The sequence below is a fragment of the Triticum aestivum genome, chromosome 1A (assembly GCF_018294505.1).
Source record: "Triticum aestivum cultivar Chinese Spring chromosome 1A, IWGSC CS RefSeq v2.1, whole genome shotgun sequence".
NCBI classification, from domain to species: domain Eukaryota; kingdom Viridiplantae; phylum Streptophyta; class Magnoliopsida; order Poales; family Poaceae; genus Triticum; species Triticum aestivum.
This window is the reverse complement of record NC_057794.1, coordinates 260,422,629-260,429,414: the sequence shown is the minus strand read 5'-3', so window position 1 is coordinate 260,429,414 and position 6,786 is coordinate 260,422,629.

The window sequence follows — 6,786 nt, the reverse complement described above, 5'->3', positions numbered from 1 at the left end:
CGCCCGAGGCCGCCGCGCCCCTCACCGCCCGGCGCCGCGGCCGCCGCCTCGCCATCCGCCGCTCCGATCCTGCTCCGCCCAGCCTCCTCCTCTCCTCTGACAAGTCCCCGGCGAGCTCCGGCGCTGACTCTGGTGAGCACCTCGAAGAACGTGCACGAACCCTAGATCTGATCTCGAGGGTTGACTTTTTCCTAATCCCAGTAAATTTTTGGCATTCTTCATCACATCATAACTTTGCACCCATGGCTCCATTTTGGGCGTGTAGCACATCAAATTGTTCGTCTCGACGAGTACTTCATTTCATTCCATTGCACCATGTTCATTTGAGCTCATCTTGATGCCCTAAACGCTGTTGCAAGAGTGCTATGCAATGTTAGTTTCAGATTCTTATCAGTAATTGGACATTTGTCATTTTTTCCATGATTGATGTGTGCCTCCTATGAAATTGAGCTCTACATGTGTTTTGAACTATGCCATTCCATCTTTACAGGGGTGTATACCATGTATTTTTGTGATCTCTGTGGTGACTAGCACAAGCATGCAAAGTAGCTCTCGTAATATTGCTGATTTCAGGGACTTAGAAATCTTCCAAGTCTTTTCCCTGATTATATTTTTTATGCCATGTACTCATGTTACTACAGAGTGATCCATGCCTCTTTTGAGCATGTTCAGTAAGGATCATTTTGAGATATTTATATGCTCTATCCATCCATGTCTTTGTTTGCAATTATGGAGCACCCTAGATTGACTCAATCGAGCTCTACTTTTGCTATAAAATGTTCCTGGCAAATTGTTTACATGTTAAGAAATTTTGCCGAGGTTGTTGTAGTTTATCCGTGCATGCTATGAGGTTGTTCTTGCCATGTTTAGCTTCTATGCCATGTCAAATTGCTGGGTGTATTCTTAGTTTGTCATGCAATGCCTTGTGGTGAGTGCATCGAGCTCGTAAACATGCCTACGTGAATCTGTTTTGCCATGTTCCAGTTTTCTACTAAGTCTGAATCTGTTAACGAAAGTTGCTATGTTCACATGGTTGCCATTGTATTTTATGATCCCTTTTGGCTTATGGTCAGTAAGGGACTTTTATTGTATGCTTTGAGTAGCTTCATGCCATGCCTTGCTTTGCCATGATATGTTCATGTAGCATGTTGTTATCTTGCTCTAAACATTGCTTCCTGATGTTAAATTCCTGACATGTTATTTTCACCAAGTCTGTAACTTGATATCTTTTGCACATTTTCCATGCTTGTTTGAACCCGCTATTGAGTGATTTGGCCATAGCTCAATGTTCATCTTTTGTCAAGTATCTTGAGTGGATCCCTGCCATGTGCTTTTTTGTTATGTTAGAGTGCAGTAGCTTGTTGTTCTTGATGCTTTTAGATGGCCTCGTGTTGTTAATCGCAGATCGGTGCCATATTTGTTTTGCTTGCCATTTGCAAAGCGTGCATTCGATTCCGGTGATCTTTATATCAATTTTGACCAAAATCAACTCATCTTTCCAGTGGCACTCTTGGTTTTCCAAGTTGAGGCTAGGTTCAATCTTTCCTTTCCGAAACATGCATATGCATTGCATATCACATTGTCATGCCATGTTTTGCATCATGTTGCTTGTGCATTGCATGTGGTTGAGTGTGTATCCCTTTGCTTGTGTTCTTGCTTTGGGTAGAGCTGGGAGATGAGTACGCGATCGAGGAACCCGTTGAGTACGCTTACGAGGATCAAGCTAATGTCAACTCGGAGAACTATGCAGGCAAGATGACCATACCCTCGAAATCACTTCTATCTTTGCTTTTAGATGCTCGCTCTTTTGCTATGCCTATGCTACGATATCTACCACTTGCTTATCATGCCTCCCATATTGCCATTTCAAACCTCTAACCCACCTTGTCCTAACAAACCATTGTTTGGCTATGTTACCGCTTTGCTCAGCCCCTCTTATGGCGTTGCTAGTTGCAGGTGAAGATTGGAGTTTGTTCCTTGTTGGAACATGTTTATTATTGGGATATCATTATTATATCTTGTCTATTTTAATGCATCTATATACTTGGTAAAGGGTGGAAGGCTCATCCTTATGCCTGGTGTTTTGTTCCACTCTTGCCGCCCTAGATTCCGTCATACCGGTGTTATGTCCCTTGATTTTGCGTTCCTTACACGGTTGGGTTATAATGGGAACCCCTTGACAGTTCTCCTTGAATAAAACTCCTCCAGCATGGCCCAACATTCGTTTTACCATTTGCCACCTAGCCTTTTCCCTTGGGTTTCACGGACGCAAGGGTCATCTTTATTTTAAACCCCCGGGCCAGTGCTCCTCTGAGTGTTGGTCCAAACTGAGCTGCCTGCGGTGCCACCTCGGGGAAACTTGAGGGTTGGTTTTACTCGTAGCTAGTCTCATCCGTTGTGCCCTGAGAACGAGATATGTGCAGCTCCTATCGGGATTTGTCGGCACATTCAGGTGGCTTTGCTGGACTTGTTTTACCATTGTCGAGATGTCTTGTAACCGGGATTCCGAGTCTGATTGGGTTGTCTTGGGAGAAGGAATATCCTTCGTTGACCATGAGAGCATGTGATGGGCTAAGTTGGGACTCCCCTGCAGGGATTTGAACTTTCAAAAGCCGTGCCCGTGGTTATGGGCAGATGGGAATTTGTTAATGTCCGGTTGTAGAAAACCTGAAACTTAACTTAATTAAAATGAATCAACAGAGTGTGTGGCCGTGATGGTCTCTTTTCGGCGGAGTCCGGGAAGAGAACACGGTCTCGTGTTATGCTTGAACGTAGGTTGTTCTAGGATCACTTCTTGATCATAGTTTCTCGACCGTGCCTTGCCTTCTCTTCTCGCTCTCTTTTGCGTATGTTAGCCACCGTATATGCTAGTGCTTGCTGCAGCTCCACCTCATACCTTTTACCTACCTATAAGCTTAAATAGTCTTGATCGCGAGGGTGTGAGATTGCTGAGTCCCTGTGACTCACGGATTACTCCAAACCAGATGCAGGGACCGATGATACTGCTCCACGAGATTCGACTGAGCTCAAGTGGGAGTTCGATGAGGACTCAGGACGATACTACATTTCTTTTCCAGACGATCAGTAGTGGTGCCCAGTTGGGGCGATCAGGACATTAAGCTTTTGGGGTTGTCTTTATTTTTGGTTCCGTAGTCGTACCTTGATTGTATCTGGATGAGTGTAATGTTATTTATGCATTGTGTGATGTGGCGATTATAAGCCAACTATGTATTTCTTTCCTTATTCAGTACATGGTTGTGTGAAGATTACCCCACTTGCGACATTGCTTACCATGCGGTTATGCCTCTAAGTCGTGCTTCGACACGTGGGAGATATAGCCACATCGTGGGCGTTATAAGTTGGTAATCAGAGCCTTCCCCGACTTAGGAGCCCCCTGCTTGATCGAATCATTGGCGTTGTTGAGTCTAGAAAAAATGTTTTGAGTCTTTTAGGATTTATATATATCGGAGAGTAGGATTCTTTTTACTCCTCAGTCCCTTCGTCGCTATGGTGAGGCATCCTGACGTAGAGTTTTGACTCTTCTCTTCTCAAATTGCACTAAAAAAATTAGGATCACGCGGGTATCTTGGAATCGTTCCGATGGTTCTGTGACGAGAACGTTGTTCTTGGTGCCGCCTGACATTTAGGGGTTGTGGCAGTGTCCCGGGGAGTTGAGCTCCGAGGTGTTGTCGTCACAATTTTATCGTTCCAATTCTGGAATACCAGAGTTTCGCCGACATCGAAAATCTCTTTTATGCAGTTGTTGATGAGATAACCTCGATGCCACCCAGTACTGGGGCGGGAGTTCGGGAGTATTGCCATAACTCGTATGACGGATGCTTTTCGAAGGTTGAGGTAAATGATTTCCGAAGGTTTCTTGGTTATGTGTTGATGGATGGATACAGCTAGATGTAGGATCTGCTAGCTTTGGGTGAGATATTATGCTTCCCCTGTATCCCCAACACCTGATTGCATAACCGGGAAAATTTCGGGAGTTTCATAGGTGGGACTTCACGTAGCTCTAGTATTTCTTCCGCGAATATTTGGTTTGTGATTGGCTAATCCTCACCAAGTATTTGTTCTTGTCCGTACCTTGTTGTTTTATTCATCTACCTCTATCTAAGTGGCTTCTCAATTTATGGAAGTGTGACCATTTAATTTGGATTGCATTCTTTCATTCTTGTTCGAATGTTAAGACTATATGCTGCAATTTCGATCCATTTGATTCAGCTTGAATATATGTCTGTCATGATGCTAACGGATGTCACCCTCTTCAGGATGGCTCCTCCAACGCGTCAGAATCCTGAACCGCCGCCACCACCTCCACCTCCGGAGGCACGGCAAGCTGTGATGGCCGCTACCAATGCAAACACGCAGATGCTTATGCAACTCTTGCAAGAGCATAGCCAAGGGAATCAAGGCCATGGCAACAATCAAAATCAATTTGCTACACTCAACCAGTTCCTCGCAAACCAGCCAAAGACCTTCAGTAATTGTGTCGAGGCAATAGACGCTGATGATTGGCTCGTGGATTTCCGCAAGCATTTCGAGTGCAGCAACGTCATGCCTGAGGACTTTGTCAAGTTTGCCTCGTTCCAACTCAAAGACCAAGCTGCAGAGAGGTATCAGCAATAGAAAGATTCCAGAGGAGGTCGTGTGATTAACTGGGATGAATTCCGTCAAGACTTCAAAGCTCACCACATTCCTCAGAGCATTGTTGAGAGCAAGCGTGACGAGTTCCGCAATATGAAGCAAGGCAGCCTATCTGTTTACTAGTATAACATCATGTTCCAGAAGCTCGCTCGTTCGCTAAGCAAGACATCCCAGACAAGAAGAGCATGATTTATCAGTTCAGAGGTGGCCTCAGAGAAGATCTCCAACTAGCCCTTGTGCTTTTTCAGCCGCAAAAGTACGATGAGTTCTACAATATGGCACTGAAACAAGAGGCTGCTCAACTCAAGTGCGATGCTTCCAAGAAGTGAGTCAGGGATGCAACTCCTTCCTCAACTCAAGTGGTAACTAAGTAGCAAAAGTATTGGTTGCCTCCTCCTCCTCCGTTCCGTCAGCCTTATCAGCAGAAGAGCAAAGGTGGCAATGGATCTTCCCACCCACCCAACCCAGGCTTTTAGAAAAAGACTTCGTCTCATGCTCCAAGATCAAGTGCTCCGTATCACCGCCCGCTTTCAAAGGGAACCACAATCAACCAGGTGCAATGCACAAACAACATGATGCAAAACGGCATGATATGAGGGATGTGATATGCAATGCATATGCATGTTTCAGAAAGGAAAGATTGAACCTGGCCTCAACTTGGAAAACCAAGAGTTCCACTGGAAAGATGAGTTGATTTTGGTCGAAATCGATGTAAAGATCACCGGAATCGGATGCACGGTTTGCAAATGACAAGCAAAACAAATATGGCACCGATCTGCGATTAACAACATGAGGCCATCTAAATGCATCAAGAACAACAAGCTACTGCAATCTAACATAGAAACAAATGACATGGCAGTGATCCACTCAAGATGCTCGAGAAAATATGAACACTGAGCTACGGCTAATTCACACAATAACAGGTTCAAACAAGCATGGCAAAAGTGCAAAAGATATCAGGTTACAGACTTAGTGAAAATAACATGTCAGGAATTTAACATCAGGAAGCAATGTTTAGAGCAAGATAACAACATGCTACAGGAACATATCATGGCAAAGCAAGGCATGGCATGAAGCTACTCAAAGCATACAACAAAAGTCCCTTACTGACCATAGGCCAAAAGGGATCAGAAAATACAATGGCAACCATGTGAACATAGCAACTTTCGTTAACAGATTCAGACTTAGGAGAAAACCGGAACATGGCAAAACAGATTCACGTAGGCATGTTTACGAGCTCGATGGACTCACCACAAAGCATTGCATGAAAAACTAAGCATACACCCAACAAGTAGACATGGCATAGAAGCTAAACATGGCAAGAACAACCTCATAGCATGCACAGATCAACTACAACAACCTCGGCAAAATTGCTTAACATGTAAACATCTGTCGGGAACATTTTATAGCAAAAGTAGGGCTCGATTGAGTCATGCTAGGATGCTCCATAATTGCAAAAAAAGACATAGATGGATAGAGTACAACAATATCTCAAAATGATCCTTACTGAACATGCTCAAAAGAGGCATGGATCACTCTGTAGCAACAAGAATACATGGCATAAAAATATAATTAGGGAAAAGACGTAGAAGATTTCTAAGTCCCTGAAATTAGCAACATTACGAGAGCTACTTTGCATGCTTGTGCTAGTCACCACAAAGATCACAAAAATACATGACATACACTCCTGTAAAGATGGCATGTCATACTTCAAAACACATGTAGGGCTCAAGTTCATAGGATGCACACATTAATCATGGCAAAAATGACAAATGTCCAATCAGTGATAAGAATCTGAAACTAACATTGCATAACACTCTTGCAACAACATTTAGGGCATCAAGATGAGCTCAAATGAACATGGGGCAATGGAATGAAATGAAGTATTCGTCGAGACGAACAATTTGATATGCTACACGCCCAAAACAGAGCCAGGGGTGCAAGGTTATGGCATGATGAAAAATGCCAAAAATTACTGGGACAGAGGCAAAAAGTCAACCCTAAACCGAATCTGGATCTGGATCTGCACGCGGATCGAAGTTTGCTAGAAACACTGTGCGGGGTCACCGGAATTGAAGAAGCTCGCCGGCGCAAGGGGACTTGCCGGATCCGTCGTCGGGGCAGGGCGGCGCT